This window comes from Mustela putorius, unplaced genomic scaffold (assembly GCF_011764305.1).
Source record: "Mustela putorius furo isolate JIRA1106 unplaced genomic scaffold, ASM1176430v1.1 tig00000695_pilon_pilon_pilon, whole genome shotgun sequence".
Lineage (NCBI taxonomy): Eukaryota > Metazoa > Chordata > Mammalia > Carnivora > Mustelidae > Mustela > Mustela putorius.
The window spans coordinates 2,337,393-2,355,578 of NW_025421447.1; the positions used below are offsets into that span (position 1 = coordinate 2,337,393).

The 18,186-nt window shown below is 41.3% G+C and overlaps 1 protein-coding gene across 6 annotated transcripts in view; it reads left to right on the forward strand.

Moving 5' to 3' along the window:
* Nucleotides 1–7,386: 7,386 nt before the first annotated feature.
* The window catches only part of POGZ (pogo transposable element derived with ZNF domain), a 49,581-nt gene continuing 38,781 nt past the window's right edge, over nucleotides 7,387–18,186 (forward strand). For 5 of the 6 annotated variants that reach the window (XM_045083072.1, XM_045083074.1, XM_045083073.1 and 2 more), the window contains exon 1: nucleotides 7,387–7,519. The gene's annotated coding sequence lies outside the window, so the exon portion shown is untranslated. Of the gene's footprint in view, nucleotides 7,520–10,183; nucleotides 10,207–18,186 lie in introns of those variants that run through there. The other variant, XM_013047967.2, reaches the window with a different exon arrangement.

Below are 18,186 nucleotides of genomic sequence, written 5' to 3' on the forward strand. Positions count from 1 at the left end.
GCAAGAGAGAGAGAGAGAGTACAAGTAGGGGGACCAGCAGGCAGACAGAAAAGCAGGCTCACCCTGAGCAAGAAGCCAGACGTGGGACTCAATACTCAATCCCAGAACTCCTGGTATCATGACCTGAGCCAAGGCAGACACTTAACCGACTGAGCCACCCAGGTATCCCCAAGTGTTATTCTCCTAAAGAGAGTGAGTGTTACCTAAAGGGATTTCTTAAATTTTTTGATAAGACTTAACTTCTTTTTTTGCTCTTCTTTAAATTATTATATTTTTCTTTAAATTATTTTAATGAGATAATTGTAAAATATTTAAAACCACAAGAAATAAGTAGTAGCACAAGGAACTTATGCACCTACCACTCAGTGTAAAAAAAAATTACCAGGTGCCTACATGGCTCAGTCAGTTGAGCATCAGACTCTTGGTTTTGGCTCAGGTCATGATCTCAGGGTAGGGGTAGTGAGTCCCACATTGGCTACACGCTCAGAGTGGAGTGGGCTTGAGAGAGTCTCTCTCTCCCTCTCCCTCCTTCTCTGCCCCTCCCCACCTTGTGCTTTTTTTCTCTCTCTCTCTAAATTAAATAAGTAAATAACATCTTTAAGAAAAGGAAAACATTACCAATACAGTTGAAACTTCCAGTGTAGGGGCTCCAGGGTGACTCAGTCTATTACACGTCTGCCTTCGGCTCAGGTCATGATCCCAGAGTCCTGTGATCAAGCCCCACTCTGCCCAGTAGTACTCTGGATTTTACCAGAATGATGACAACAAACCTTTATTGCTGAGAAATATATCACTCCTCTGGAAAGACAGGGAGCAAAGGATCTTGACCAGTGAACCCAGGGCCTGAGATTCTTTCCCTGGGGTTCATACAGAAGCACACAAATGGGCTTCAAACCTGAAAGTATTTGCAAAATTTTATCCATATGTATTAACATGCATTTTTCATAAGGAGATAATCTATAGGGGCGCCTGGGTGGCTCAGTGGGTTAAAGCCTCTGCCTTTGGCTCTGGTCATGGTCCTGGGGTCCTGGGATAGAGCCCCGCGTCGGGCTTTCTGCTCAGAGGTGAGCCTGCTTCCCTTCCTCTCTCTATGCCTGCCTCTCTGACGACTTGTGATCTCTGTATGTCAAATAAATAATAAGTTAAAAAAAAAAGGAGATAATCTATAGCTTTCATAGAGATTTTCAAGGGGTTCATAATGCAGGAAAGGTGAAGATCCACTTCTCTCGATTAGGAATAAGATCTCTGAATAGGAGAAGCAGGGACCAGAGGCTCCCAGGAAGCAGGGTGCTTAGGAAAGAAGAAGCTCATATCACACCTGATTCACAAGGACTTACACACCAATGCATTTACACACAAACGTAGAAATGAGAACTATTTTCCTAGATGAATGAAGGCTAAATCATTTTGCTCCTATAAAATTACTTTAATCTGGTGAATCTTGACACTTTCACATTTTCAGGTCTTACTAACTTTATGTCTCAGGCAACACAAAAGACATTAAAAATGAATCTTTGGCTGTCTTAGGAGATGGCCCTCTTGCTACCTCTAACTCCTACTGTACATACTCAACAATAAGTAGAGACCTCAGAAGATGTGATCACCTATCTACACCAGAAACCTTTAAAACTAAATTCTGGAGGCTATCTGAGTCTCCTCATCTATAAAACAATGATGTTAATCCTCTTGTCCTTCAGAAGAGTGAATCAAGTTGTTTAATGTCTATAATTGCGTTCTGGAAATTATTCATGACTATAATAAAATACAAACACTGCTAAATTAGAAAAGAATGTATCCTAGAGAAAAAAAGGAAATTTTAATTAAATTTTACTTTGCAATCTATTACAGTGAACAAACCACATAACAAGTGTATCTATAAAGTAATCCAATTAATTTTTCCATGAAGCTTTATGGAATCAGTTTAATTACTTGATAATCATACCTGCTCAACTCCGTAGCAACAACCTAGATGAAACAAATGTAGCTTTGCTTCTGGGTGTCTCTTAAATAATATTAATTTAATTCAAAGTTTAATGAAATTATTACCTTCCATGAAATCATACAGCAACTCAGAGAAGTCTTGATGACTGATGAAATCGCTGCTCATACATTTCTTGCAAAATATATTTGGAAGACAGAGACCTTCAGTTGCTTTTTATTGAAAGCTAATGAGCGACGTTTTTTTAATTTTATTTTTTTAAAGATTTTATTTATTTATTTGACAGACAGAGATCACAAGCAGGCAGAGAGGCAGGCAGGGAGAGAGGGAAGCAGGCTCCCTGCTGAGCAGAGAGCCCCATGCGGGGCTGGATCCTAGGACCCTGGGATCATGACCCGAGCCGAAGGCAGAGGCTTTAACCCACTGAGCCACCCAGGTGCCCCAGCAACGTTTATTTTAGAAACCCAGTCTGAAAACTTCCTCCAGTTATTTCTCACCTCTTGAGAATTTTCTTAGCGCCTAGGAAAGTCCTCAACTCCTCTAAACATAAGGTAGTAACACATAATATTTTTACATAAAACCTAGCAGCAGCCTCTGGGTTCCCCATTTCTTATTTGTCATTGGTCAAACACAGATCACTTGCCTTTTATGTCACAATGATTTCCCCATTAAGTCAGGCATATCCCATTACATTATGCATATATTCCTACCCATATGTGTGGACTTCTCTTGACTCCTAGGTTCAGTGCAACAGCTGTCAATCTTTTGGGGCTGGGAGATGCTTTGATGGTGAAAATTTCTCCACTGTTTTTCTAGCTCTCACAACTTCCAGAATGAGTAGCTTCCTTTGGGTTCCTGGTTTTGACCATCCTGAGTGTATGTTGCAGAGAGCAAGACGCTCATTTTAAAGAAACCTGGCATTGTCCCCCACAAAGCTGCTTTCTGCCTGGACTGACCTCCCAATCCTCTCCACTCCCTACCCTGACAAGTACAGGTCAGCTTCACACTGAACCCAAGAGGTGGGTGATTGGGTCTGGATATTAGCAAAACAAGGGCAGACGGGCATCCATGGATCACTGCTTTTAAAGACATGTTGAAATCATATGTCTCTCTGCCTTGACACTCTCCAAGCTACATGTGGTTCTAATTTTCAACTCGTGGCAGAAACCATAAGCCAAGAAAGCAAATAAGTGTTTCCATAAACTGTAGAAAAGAAACAGTCTCCGGCTACCTAACTGTGAAATGCCCAACTTGGGACTTCCATTAACTTTTGACCTTTCTTGGAAATCCATAGGGAGAGGTTTCAATTTTTCTAAGTTGGCTCTTTAAGATTGGAATACTTTTTTAGCAGCCGTTTTAAGGTACAACTTCTTCAATATACCAAAGTGGACTGGCTTTCAGACCCCTCCCAAATATGTTGTAGAGGCACATGTGAATGGAATTCTAAGGTTTCTGTGTTCTGCTGCTTTGGTTTCCCATCATTATCAAGATGGGTCAAATCTAAGAGGCCACAGCTATCCATACTATTTATTCTAGAAACTTGTGCGTCAGCTGAGGACAGCAAAATGTTCCAACACTGTCCAAATTAATACTCCCTTTAGCACAGGGAATACATTCTGGAAATGGAAGAGCACTAACTATAAGAGTCCTTCTGCAGACGTTGCTCTAGTGTTGCAAGGTGGTGGAGTTCTCTTCCTATCCCCCGAAGTTATAAAATGTCTCTAGTACTGATTTCTTCCAGCAATTAGTCATTCAGCAGTTGATCAATCCTCCTGCTGTGGCATAGTTAGGACATCTCTTATAATGTCAAAGAGCTTGCTCCATTCCCTGATTGCTGATCCTTACCTTTGTTTCCTGAACTCTTTCTTCAAAGATGCCTCAAGCACACCAAAAACCTCCCATTTTAACATTTAGCATGATGGTCTTCCTTTATTTCTTTGTGGCAGGCAGGGCACAATGACTCACACATTTTGTTAGCCATTATGGGTCAAAACTGTCTCCCAGCAGGATTCCTGGGTGGATCAGTCCATTGTGCAGCCGACTCTTTTTTTTTTTTTTTTTTTTTTTTTTAAAGATATTTATTTATTTATTTGATAGAGATCACAAGTAGGCAGAGAGGCAGGCAGAGAGAGAGGAAGGTAAGCAGGCTCCCTGCTGAACAGAGAACCCGATGCGGGGCTTGATCTCAGGACCCTGGGATCATGACCTGAGCTGAAGGCAGAGGCTTTAACCCACTGAGCCACCCAGGTGCCCCTGTGCAGCCGACTCTTGATTTCAGCTCTGGTCATGATCTCTGGGTCCTAGGATTGAGCCAGAGTAGAATCGAGTGGGGCTCCATGCTCAGCAGGGAGTCCCTGCTGCAGGATTTTCTCTCTCCCCCCACCCCTTCCCCTTCTAAGAAATAAATAAATCTTAAACAAAACAAAACCTGTCTTCCAGGACACAAACAAAATTACAGAAAAATAGGTCACAGAGAACTAAACAACAAACTGCAGAACTCCACTGAAGCAGCAGCTCCACGTTCCCACCTGGTCCAGGCCACCATTACCTCACTTGGATTATTTCAAGAGACTTTTAAGTCATCTTTCTGCATATACTTTCCCCCACTGGTTATTCTCCCAAAGCAGCCAGAGTGTTCCTTTAAAGATGTTAGTCAGGTCATGTCACTCCTGGGCTCAAAATTCTCCAATGAATTCACTTTCACTAAGAGAAAAATCTGAAATTGGCTTCACTTTCTTTAGGTCTGTGTTCAAATGTCGACTTAATCATGAATCCTTTTCCAACCACCCCACATAAAATACCGACTTTCCCATCCCCACCTCTGTACTACTCCGAACACTGTCCAAATTAACACTGTCCACTCTGAATTCCCCTTCTCCTGCTCTTTTCCCCATCCATAGCACCTAGCCTATTGTCACCTACTATATATTTGCTGATATGATATGTGGTAGATTATAGTTTCCAAGATGGCAACAAGATTTCCTATGCCACAGACTCTTCTTACCATGTGGTATTTCTACTACTTCCTTCGAGAGATGTTTCCCCACTGGCCTTCAATCGAGGGCAGCCTGCAAATGTGGTGGAAATGATGCTTTGTGACCTCTGAAGCTAGGTCACAAAAAGCCATACAATTTCTGCCTGGTCCTCTTGAGGCACTCAATCTTGGAATTCAGCCACTATGATATGAGGAAGCCCAGGCCACATGGAGAGGCCAACAGTCAGCTGTTCTGGCCAACAGCCATCACCAACTTCCAGATATCTGAGGAAGCTTTTGAGATTATTTCAGTCCCAGCTACTGTATGAGACTCCAAGTGAAAACTGCTTGGCTTAGCTTAATTGCCTCCCAGAATCATGAAAGACAACAATAAAATTGTTGTAGTTCTAAGCCACCAAGTTTTGGGGTCATTTGTTATTCAATGATAGATATTGGAACAATTTGTCTATGTATATATTGTATATCTCCCCCCACTAGAGTACAAGTTTCATGAAATTAGGAACTTTGTTTGCTTGCTGTGTTGCTGTACTCCCAACACCTAGACCAGTGCTTGCACATAGCAAAGTACTCAATAAAAAATGTAGTGAAGAAGTGAATGGATACATGACACATTTTCAGTATGATACACTAATGGTTATTGGTCAACAGTGTGCCATACAGTCCGCTGGACTAGACCTCATTGGCAGAGAGGATGAGCTAGAATTTTCAGTATGGCCAAATACATTTCAACAAGAATATTTCAGAGGCAAATAATATTATATTGAATTATAATTACTGCAGGAAAGCATAAAATAGGATTTGAGCTTCATGTAGAATTTTTCTTCCGGTGATTGATTCCATAATCCCATCATGGACTTTTCCAGATCAGGTCTGGAAAGGCTTCAGAAGCACTTTCAGAAGGATTAATGATTTTTTTTTCCCCAATCCAAATAATAAAGATCTTGCTAAAAATGACAAGCTAAAATAATTCACATGTTCTTGGTATGAAATGAGACGAAGTGGAATGAAAATGGATGGCATCATGTACACACACCTGCATGGGTGCACAATTTGTAATGCCTACTTCCATGGCCTATTTTCGGTCTGGTGGTTTAAATGGAATGTACATACATAAAAAAATGAATAAATATGGTTCTGAATCTCCCCAGATTTGCATTAAGTACTTCAATTTACATTTGGTTTGGAGCAAGTATTTGTGTTTTCTTGGAGAGCAACAATATACTCACATATCCAAGGAAAATATTACAATATTATCAACTCTAGAAGTAAAAAAGGACAAAATTTCTTAGCTACCTGGAATTCACTTTTTGTTTAGGGAAGAATTACAGGAGGATGGTCTTGACTGGACCCATTGGTTTCTTTGAGCCAATCCATCTCAGCCTCGATTGGACCAAAAAGCACAGATGTGGAATCTACGTTTTCTTAGAATGGAGGATCTCTGCTGATTCTATTGAAAATGGCTTCAGGGCGCCTGGGTGGCTCAGTGGGTTAAGCCGCTGCCTTCGACTCAGGTCATGATCTCAGGGTCCTGGGATCGAGTCCCGCATCGGGCTCTCTGCTTGGTGGGGAGCCTGCTTCCCTCTCTCTCTCTCTCTCTCTCTGCCTACCTCTCCATCTACTTGTGATTTCTCTCTGTCAAATAAATAAATGAAATCTTTAAAAAAAAAAAATGGCTTCAAAGTAGTTTCCATACATGAATCACTTTGATAAACAATATATGCGATCTTTTTCCAGAATCCAGAAGCCCTCAGAATAAAAATGGATTTTAAAAGTTCTTTACTTAAGGCTAATGTCATAAGGCTACTTGGCTGAACGCCTCCTGAGGAAGAGTGTGTGCCATTTTGCTGCCTTTGTTCTAAGGACAGTTGTTGGTGCCATTGGGCCTCACCATCTGGCCTGAGGTATGAGGTTCCCCTCTTGGTTAGGTTCAAGCCTTGGCTGGAAAGTGAGGAGATTCCCAAATTTACTTGGAAAGTCGAGGCAAGTGATTTGGGCAATCTCTTCTTTGGAAATGCCATTTTTCTCACCAAAATTTATATGTTGCTTCTGAGGCTAATTATTCTTTATTTCATTAAAAAAAAAAAAAAAAAAAAAAAAAGTATTTATTTATTTATTTATTTGCAGGCCCAGACAAACTTGACTAGAAAAGAAGCCCAGGCAGGGGTTAGGCTGAGCCCATGACGTGCCACAAGCTCCAACCAATTGAAAGGCCACGAGAGGGGGAGGGCGGAAGTGACGAGACGTATCCCTCCGCGGGGCGAGAGGGTCGGTGGGGGGAGTCGGCGTTTCTCTCCCCCGCGCCAGCTCCCGTACACGGAGCCGCATTCCTTGGCCCCCCCACCCCCTCCCTCGGGGCCCCCCCGCCCCCCTCGGGAAAAAAAATCCACCCCGAATCACTCGAACCCGAGGGAGGTTTCTTTCACCCTCGGGGAGACGAGCTCTCAACGGTTCCCTCTCAGCCGTCTCCCCCAAGCCCCCGTCCCCTCCCCTGCTCCCACCCCCTTCTCCCGGCGCCGGGTGCAAGGTCCCTTTAAGGCGACGGCGCCTTCCTCGGGTCAGACTACCGGCGGCGACGACCACGGGAGGTGAGTGAGCGAGCGGGACTTCTCTCTCCCCACCCCCTTCTCCCGAGGGTTCCGTTATCTTTTCGCTAGGCGAGGCGCTCCGAGGCGAGACAATGAGAGGGGGATGGGGCGGGTGCGCGAGGGGTGGGGGCGGGGGCCCAGTGGCGCGCGCCCCCGCCCCCCCGCAAGTGGCGGTGCGGCTCGCGGTGGCGGCGGGCGTGGGGCGCGGCGCGCGAGCGCGAGTGTGAGTGCGTGCGCCCCGGGAGCCGCGGTAGCAGCGCGGCGGGTCGGGCCGGGCAGCCCCTACTTGCCTGCCGGCCGCCCGCCCCCGCCCCCCGGCGTCCGCCGCGGCGCGCGCGCGCGCGCACTCGCGCCCCACGGCCCCGCACACACCCGACGTCCACACGCACGCCCGGCGCGAGGCGTCTCGAAGGAGTGGGCGGGCGCGGGCGCAGGCGGCGGCCCGCGAGGAAGGGGGCGGGGGCGCGGGCGGCTGTGAGACTGCTGGGCGCGACGGGAGGGGCGGGCGAGGGGGCGAGGCCGCGGCGAGGTGACGTCCTGGGGTGGGGGGTAGTGCTCTGTTCTCCCGCCGCGCCCCCGCCGGCGAAGGAGTGGGGCGGCCTTTTTGAGCGCGAGGAGGAAAATGAGTGATCGCTGTGCCGCTCTCTTGTGTTATGTAATCTCAGCTCGGTCCAGTAGTACATCTTAAGCCTTAGTGCACTGCGGTTAGTTTACAAAGTCTTCTTCCTTGGTCCTAAAATTTCTTTGGGTTGGCGCCGTGATTTATAAGATGGGATGAGGCGGAAAAATCTTTTATTTTCTGATGATTATATCCTGCCGCGGTGGGCGCCATGTTTATCCAAGGGACTATTTTTTCTAGATTCTCAGCACCCACTGGAAAGGAGTGGTTCGTTGATCCACCTGCTTTCCTTCCTTTCTGCGAGTTGCCCTGATTTCCTCTCCCATCAGACGCGGAGTTATTAACAGGACATAACTGGACGTATCTCTGCTCACTTTTTTTGGACGTTCTCAGCTCAGAAAAAGGTAGAGCTGAGAAGAGTCATGGAAGTCAATTAACCCAGTCTCGTTTTCGAAATGGAAATTGGGAAAGAGTTCTACCATCTCAGAACAACTGCCTTTTTGTTGCAGATTGTAAACTAGTCTGCAACACTCTTTTTTAGACACCTCCCACCGCAGCTCAAAACCCCAGAGAAATGGTTTTACTTTCAAAGGATTTTCCCTTCTAGAGGGAGGGGAAATGGCAGGGGCAGACAGGGCTGCTTCCTGAAGAACGACGTTGAATTTCCAGACCCTGAGCTGCTCTTGGGACTGGGAGTTGGACTCTGAATTCGAACTAGTTCGCACAATCTTTAACTTTGGGATACTTATAAAGTTCTTGGAGATTGCTGAAAGAGCTCCTTTGGGAGCTGATCCCCAAGTCTCTTTGGGAGACTCTTAGGGAGTGCCATCGTTTTTACATTTTTAACTTGCAGCCCTTTGGCTGAGGTAATCACCCCATTGAGAATTATTGGTTTAGTGTGAAAGTGCTCAGTATATAATATTAAAACAATTAAATGACAATTTACGTCCTTGATTAGTCCTTCCCCGTAAAGTACCGTTATAACAGTCATGATGGTGGTGTATCTCAAACTAAAAGAACAGATGGAGATTCTTGGGATGAACAGGATTTTGTTTGTTTCCACCCCCACCTAGATTTTGGTGGTATAATCTAGGAAAGCAAGGTTTTGTTTTGTTTGTTTGTTTTAGATTTATTTGAGAAAACAAACGAGAGAGCACAGTTAGGGGTTGCAGGGGCAGAGGGGGAGAGAGAAGCAAGATTCTGCCCTGTGCAGGGAGCTGGGTGTTGGTCTGGGTTGCAGGACCCTGAGATCATAACCTGAGCTGAAGGCAGGTGCTTAACCAACTGAGCCACCCAGGCCCCCTGGGAAAGCAGTTCTTAAAGTGTGACCCGCTGATCTCTGGGGATTCTTCATACCCTTTCAGGGGAGCTGAGAGGTCATAACTATTTTCAGAATAGAAAACGCTAAGATGCGATTTATCTTTTTTCCAGTGACATTTGCACTGATGGTTCACAAGCAAAGCTGGGTAAAAGTACTGGTGGCGCCTTAGCACACCATGTGAGAATGCTTTTGATGAACCAGTAAAAATGATTTTTACTAAAGCTCAACTCTTCAGTAGTTTTTTTTTTTTAATTTTTAAGAATGTGAATGGGAAGGATGCATAAAGCACTTACGCTGCGTAAGAAGGTATGATCTTTCTCACTTGTGAGATTGAGTTATGAGCTGCTTATTTGATGGAACAGCATTTTTACTTGGAAGAACGAATGGCAAACTACAGTTTTTCTCACTTTAATGTTTGGCACATTCTTGATAGCGAGGTGAGCCTGTCATTTTGAGGAAAGCAAATGACAGTATTTGTTGTTAAAGACAAAAATTTGTGAGTGAAAATTAGAATTTGTTAAAAGTTGACATCTCAGGTTTGATGGCTTTCCCAGTCCTTTTAAGCCTTTTCTTAAAACATCAGTGTTAATGACTGTGATTTTTAAATCTTTTTATATTATATTTATATTTATAGTGAAATATGTCAGCATTTGAAGGATGAGCATCTCAGTAAATCTTTATTTCCTAAGTGATCAATATCTGATGTTTCAAAATCATCATGAGTCAATGATCCTTTCAGGATGCAAGGTATACCAGTATATTTTATTTTACTTTACCTTATTATTATTATTTTAAGATTTTATTTATTTGTCAGAGAGGGGGGAGAGCGCTATCCCAAGCAGGCTCCCTGCGGGACTCCATCTCAAGACTCTGGGAATCAGGTCTCACCTGAAGGCAGATGCTTAACTGACTGAGCCACCCAGGCATTCCTACACCAGTGGATTTTAATATGTGACAAAGTAGGAAAAGTTGATTGATAGGGATTTAGATTCCAAGATGCAACTATTCTTTTTTTTTTTTTTAAGATTTTATTTAGAGAGAGAGAGGATGAGAGAGAGCATGAGAAGGGGAAGGGTCAGAGGGAGAGGCAGACTCCCTGCCTAGCAGGCAGACGGATGTGGGACTCCATCCCGGGATTCCAGGAGCATGACCTGATCCGAAGGCAGTCCCTTAACCAACTGAGCCACCCAGGCGCCCCGAGATGCAGCTATTCTTAAAGAAACTACCATCTGTTGAGTTCTAGTATTGTGTCAATGTAGGCAACTACCTGAAAAGGTTTTTATACATTTCTTTTTTCCTGCTATCTGTGAGGCCACATAGTCCATATACTTAATCAAAGCAATATAGAGCAACAGACAGAATGCATTAAGCAGCTATGAGAACCACACTGTCTTCTATTAAGCTAGACCTTAAAAATTGGGAAAATATAAAACAATGTTACTCTCTAATTATTTGGGGGAAAATAGCTTTTAATTGAAAATGTTATTTATGTTAACTGATGGTTTGTTGTTAATTGCATTGTTAAGTACTTAATTATTTTGTTGTAATGCCTCATGGTAAATATCAAAAGGTATGATCCACATAAATAAAAACTCCTTTAGGGTCCTCCATAATTTTAAGACTGTAAAGGGGTCTCAAGACCAAAAAAATGTGAGAGTGACCTGGTGTGTCTTATGCTTCTGCTTTTGAGATCATCCAGATCTGCCTCCATTTAGGAACTGGAGAATTTACAAATGTTCATTGGAGTTAATAAAAAGAAGCAATGGCTTGGGGAAGAATTCTAGAGGAAAAGGTTGATTTGAATCCTGGCCTGCATTTTTATCTACTAACCATAACTTTGGGCAAATTACTTAATCTCTCTAAACCTCTCATCTGTAAAATGAAGTACTTAGTTCTTCAATTGTAAGAATTCACTGGGATGATGAGTGTAAATTACATAATAATGTCTGGGGTATCACCGTAAAATAAAATACATTCCAGGTGATGTTTCCATCTTTGTTCTACATTTGTGTTTTTTTGTTGAGGGTGGAGATTTCTGATTTAAATTACAAACCTAGAGCTGGTTGGTGCCTTTGTCAAATCTGTTCAAAATTTTATAGATTCTTTGGCATTTCTGGTTTGTGATATTAAAGCCATATCCACAAAAACATTTTTACATGTAACTTGGGGGGAGAAAAGGTAAGTGTTAACTAACATATTACTGGTATTTAACAAAGTTAAATGAAATTGAGGGAGTAGAAATGAGGTTTAGGTATCATAACAACTGTCAGTGAGGAAGAGCTTTTCTTGGGAATGGGACTTCTGAATATTTAGCCCTTTAAAAATAGGGAACTTACTGCTTTAATTGTTGTTTTAGTAAAGAGCATGTAACTTACATCCAGCTGCTTCTCGATAGATTTGCTGTCTGCTAAATTGAAAATATTTTTTGTTTGGGAGTATTAGATTATTAACATGTTGTGAATATTATATGTGAAATTCTACAACTGTTAGATTCTGTAAGAGACAAAATAGGTCATGCAAAAGACTGGATAAATAGGGGCGCCTAGGTGGCTCAGTGGTTTGGGCTGCTGCCTTCGGCTCAGGTCAAGATCTCAGGGTCCTGGGATGGAGCCCCGCATCAGGCTCCTTGCTCCGCAGGAAGCCTGCTTCCCTCTCTCTCTCTCTCTATCTCTCTGCCTGCCTCTCTGCCTACTTGTGATCTCTGTCTGTCAAATAAATAAATAAAATCTTTTATATAAAAAAAAAAGACTGGATAAATAAAAGCTTCTTAAAGATATAATAATTAGTTTTATAGCCACGTTAAGTATTAAGTAGTCAGTCCTATAGGTTTTCTAAAATTAATCTTTTTCAAAGCCAAAAACTGAGTTAACTTGAAAACAAATGCCAGTTGTTTTGAGGATTATTTTTTTTTCTCACTTGGTATAAGAGAAAGTGTATTCGGGGGGCCTGGGTAGCCCAGTGGGTTAAAGCCTCTGCCTTCAGCTCAGGTCATGATCCGAGGATCCTGGGATCGAGTCCTGCATCAGGCTCTCTGTTCAGCAGGGAGCCTGCTGCGCCCCCTCCTCTCTGCCTGCCTCTGTGCCTACTAGTGATCTCTGTCTGTCAAATAAATAAAATCTTAAAAAAAAAAGAAAGACAGTGTATTCTTAAATGTTTTGTTTGTTTTTTAAAACATTTTTCCTGTTCTTTTTATCTTGGTTTATGGGCGGGTATGTACCAGTAGTGAATTGAAAATGTTAAATTCTGAATTCTTCATTCCTGGTATTTACGTCTATGAAAGAACCAGACAAATTAAAGGAGTTGAAAGCTTCAAGAGCCAAATCTGTCTGGAGAGTTTTGGTAGAAAACATGTTTTCCTAATATTATTTGAGATGAGGGTAGATAACCTCAAAAGTAGACTGACAGGTGTATCTACTGGATTCTTTTTGTTGTTTTTAAATAACAGGTTGTTTGTAAAGATTCTTTGAATCTTGCTTTTCAATTATGTAGACTCTACTAATTAGGGCTTGAGTATAGACTACCATATTTGTCAGCACTTAAGATATAATTAATTAATTTCTCTCTAGAAAGATGTATCTGGTATATCCATATTGTGGATAGAAAGATGAATGCCAGAGATTTACAACGCTATGGGAATTGCTGATAGTCTTGTGTGAGCCTCAGTGTTGAGTAAAGCCTACTGAGTACACAAAAATTATGTTGTCAATATAATTACTGTTATAAAATACAGAAATTAGATAGGTTACCAAGATGTCAGATAATGGGTTGGATTAATGGAAGATGGCAAAGTTCATCTCCTCTTAGAGTACCTCCTTGGTAGCCTACATAATCCACCTTAGATTCATGTCTTTTTTCTAACATTATTTAATTATCATAGACATTTTAAGAAGTATGTATATACAATCTATATGAAAATTGCTCCTAGAAATAAGAACATGTTAACAGAAAATTGAGTCAACAAGGCTACCAGTTTTAGTAAATGGCAAAAAGATAGTGGCAGAATAGGGTAGCACAAAAATATCACAACCAAAATATGAATAGGTAGTTTTTACCCCCAGCTTTTTTCTTTTTTAAAACTTCAGCTTTATTGAGGTGTAATTGACAAATAAAATGTTAGAGATTTAAAGTGTACATTATGGTGATTTCCTGTACATTGTGAGAGGATTCTCTCCATCTAGTTAATGAATACATTCATTATCTCATTTATTTTTTGTGTGAGAAATTTAAGTTCTACTTTCAGCAAATTTCAATTATATGATACCGTGTTACTAGTTATAGTCACCATGTTTTGCGTTAGATCCTCAGATCTTACTCATCTGATCTTCCAACTTTTTACTAAGAAAATTTCATCCATAGGGGGCACCAAGGTGGCACAGTTGGTTAAGCATCTACCTTCAGCTCAGGTCATAATCCCAGGGTCCTGGAATCGAGTCCTGAATTGGACTCCCTGCTCAGGGGAGAGCCTGCTTCTCCCTTTCCCTCTCTGCCCCCCTCCCCACCCCACTTGTGCTCTCTTTCTGAAATAAATAAGTGAAATCTGTAAAAACAAACAAAAAAACCAACAACAGCAAAACCTCATGCATGTAAAAGTGAAAGAATACAGTACAAGTATGGGCAGCGAACCCATTACCCAGACATGACTTTTTTTTTAAACGTACTAATGTCTATAAAGAAAGTACCAAAATGTGCATGTTTGCTGAAACACTTGAAAGTGAGTCATGACACTTCCAGTAAATATTTCATGCATTTGCTAAGAATAAATACATCCTCCTGCATAACTCTGATGTAACTGTTCTAAGGAAATGTAAAAGTTATTCCTAGGTGGTGGGGGAAAATAGGTGAAATAAAGGGATTAAGAGTACACTTCTCTTGATGAGTACTGGGTAATAAGTAGGATTGTTGAATCACTTATGTTGTACACTTGAAACTAACAGGGTACATTAACTATAGTGGACTTGAGATTTAAGAAAAAAAATTTAAAAATTAAAATAATAAAAAGTAATTCCCAAGTATCATCTAGTATATAATCTGTATATTCAAATGTTCCATTTGTTCCCAGATTGTCATTTATAGTTTTTATATGAACCAAAATCCAATAAAGGTTCACATGTTGCATTTGTTATGGTTCTTTAGTTGTTTTGTTTTTTTTTAAAGATTTTATTTATTTATTTATTTGACAGAAATCACAAGTAGATGGAGAGGCAGGCAGAGAGAGACAGAGGGAAGCAGGCTCCCCGCTGAGCAGAGAGCCCGATGCAGGACTCGATCCCAGCACCCTGAGATCATGACCTGAGCCGAAGGCAGCGGCTTAACCCACTGAGCCACCCAGGCGCCCCTTTTTTTTTTTTTTTTTTTAAATTCAGTTTGGTGTGTGTGTCACATTTTTAAAGAGAACGTGTTACTAGTTTTATAGAATGCTCTATATTCTGCATTTGTCTGATTATTTCTTTATAGCGTGTCCCACCTTCTGGATTTACCTCTTCATTTCCTTATGGTGCTTTTTATTCCTATTTTGTTTTGTTTCCTACAAAATGCAAGTTAAATTTAAGTGCTTCATTTAATTAAGGTTAAACATTTTGGTCGGTGGCTTGTTTGTTTACAGAAGAACAAGCCATACATCGTTGGTGACAGGCAGAGTTTGGATTATTGGCTGACTTTTTCTGTTTAAACTCAAATACTGTCAAAACCTTTGGTTTTTGAGATATAGAGCTACCTCTGTAACTTAAAGTTCAAACATAACAATAAGACTTTGAGAAAACACAGAAATAGATTTGCTTCATGTTATTTTGTTCACTGCCCTCTGAGAAAATGATTTGGAAGTTGGACAGGCAAGAAGGGTTGATATATTTAGCAGACGCAACCTATAGAGGAATTCCTGTAAAGGGGTCAACCAGAAAGTTTAGGGTGCCTGTGTGTCTCAGTCATTTGAGCGTCTGACTCCTGGTTTTGGCTCAGGTCGTGATCTCAGGGTCCTGGGATCCAGTCCTGCATGGGGCTCCATGCTAAGCAAGGAGTCGGCTTGAGATATTCTCTCCCCCACCCACAAATAAATAAATAAACTTTTAAAGTAAAAACCCAGAAATTTTAGAAATGGAGATTAAATTAAAAGACTTTGGGAAATTATTTTCACAAAAATTATTCACTAGTCAGTACTAACGTACCAACAGTTACAAGCAATACTGATTAAAAGATCGACATCATGATGCTCCTGTTTTATGAGGAGAAATTAGGTACTTGGGCAAAAAAAAGAATGGCACAGAAGTTGTTAGGTAAATGCAAAGAGAAAATCAAGTTTCACAGGTAGATGATTATAAGGTGAAACAAACCAAATGCATTGGAGCTTTATAAAAATTAAATGTTTTTATTTTGTGAGATACAACCATCTGAATGGTTCATCGGAAACTTGTTCATTTTCTGTTTTTGCAAAGATAGGTATTGTAAAAAGAAATGATAAGGGCGCCTGGGTGGTTCAGTCTATTAAGTGTGTGCCTTCGGCTCAGGTCTTGATATCAGAGTCCTGGGATCAAGCCCCATGTGGGGCTCTGTGCTCAGAGGGGGGCCTGCTTCTTCCTCACCCTCTGCTCCTCCCCCTGTGCTTGCTCTTTCTTAAATAAATAAAAAGAAGGTAGTTTTTGATGCATAGGATGTGGAATGAAAATTTTCCCCTTCAGAGCATGGATTCCTTTTGATCAAGGTTTCTCAGTCTTGGCACTATTGACGTTTTAGAGCAGATTAAGTCCCTGGATGACGTATACATCATAGGATGTTTAATAGCACCCTTGGCCATGCCAGTAGCACCACTCCCCAATCCCACCCATAGTTATGACTACCAAAAATTTCTCCAGACATTGCCAAATGTCTTCTCAGGGGCAAATTCCCATTTTTGAGTATCATTGAGTTAGATAAAAACCACTGGCATGGGTGAAGATTTCTTAGTAATGTCCTCTATGATATGCTTTCCCTTTATGTAATCCATACACAGTTCTTTTTTTTTTTTTTTAATTTATTCATTTGACAGAAAGAGATCACAAGTAGGCAGAGAGGCAGGCAGAGAGAGTGGGGGAAGCAGGCTCCCCACTGAGCCAGCCAGGTACCTCTGCTTTTTGTCTTTTGTTTTGTTTTGTTTGGGTTTAAGATTTATTTATTTTATTTTTAGAGAGATAGTCTGGGATAGAGGGAAATTGAAAGAAACTCTTAAGCAGATTCCCCCCCTGAGTGCAGAGTCAGCATGGGGCTGGATCTCATAACCCTGTGATCATGACCAGAGCTTAAATCAAGAGTCGAGGGACGCCTGGGTGGCTCAGTTGGTTAAGCAGCTGCCTTCAGCTCAGGTCATGATCCCAGCGTCCTGGGATCGAGTCCCATATCGAGCTCCTTGCTCCGCAGGGAGCCTGCTTCTCCCTCTGACTCTGCCTTCCACTCTGTCTGCCTGTGCTCGCTCTCGCTCGCGCTCTCTCTCTCTCTCTCTCTGACAAATAAATAAATAAATAAATAAAATCTTTAAAAAAAAAAATAAAAAAAAATAAATCAAGAGTCGACACTTAACCAACTGAGCTACCCAGGAGCCCCTGTTTTTTGTCCCAGTTAATAAATGAAGAAGGAATGATATAGAATTATTAGATCCAGCATTAAGCATGCCTACTGATGGAGGAAAGCCTCATCCTTATGAGTAATCTTAGGGTAAAAACGTTCAGCCTGTATCTAATCCTGCCACTAGGTCCAACTGTCCATTTCAAGATATCCAGGGCACAGAGGCATGTAAATGCTATGGGTATGGGATCAGCAATATCCTGGTTGTAGAAATTATAAGAGGTAAACTGGTTCTTCAACAAGTAAATTGCAAGGGAGGGGGAAAAAAAGATGAAGGACGACCTAGAAATTAAAAGATACAGGAAACTACCCAAATAATGATATATATGGACCTTTTTTGGATCCTAATTTGAACAAACTTTAAGAAGTATGGTATTTGAGAGAATTTGAATTGAAAGTTGATATTAAGGGACTGTCAGTTTTTAGGCATTTAATGATACGTTTTTGTTATATGATCTTTTAAGTCTTTATCTTTTAGCGCTGCATACCAAAATATATATGAATATGATAGGGATTAGCTTCAAAGAAATATGAAGGAGGGAGGGCATAGATAAAACAAGGACAACTTTGAGTGGGTAATTTTTGAAGCTGGGTGATGGATACAATATTTACTTTTGTATTTAATTAGAATTTTTATCATTTTTTTAAAATAAAGATTTTATTTATTTATTTGAGATAGCGAGTTAGCTAGTGTGCTCAGGCATATGCAGAGGGAGAAAGGGAAAAGAAGACTCCCTGCTGAGCAAGGGTTAGGGTCATGACCTGTGAGCTTCAGGCAGCTGCTTAACAGACTGAGCCACCTACTCACCCCTATATCTCATTTTTAAAATAGCAGAAAAGAATCACAGCATTCTTGATTCAGAGACTCATAATTGGAATGTGATCAAAGTTTGCCACTTTTACTTGGTTATAGTATGATTCTCAAATTTGCTGCCCATCCCAAGTTTTCTTCTTGATGTGGTCCTGCATTATCTGTGTGCTAGCCTTTATTTTCTGAAATCCATTTTTTTTACCTGGCAATTATTCAGAAGAAATGAAAATACCCCTAAACTGAGTAAGAATTGAATTTCAACTTCTTTGTTAATGTGAGAAGTACTAAGTCTGAATGCACTTAACAGCAAAATAATAGAGAAGAGG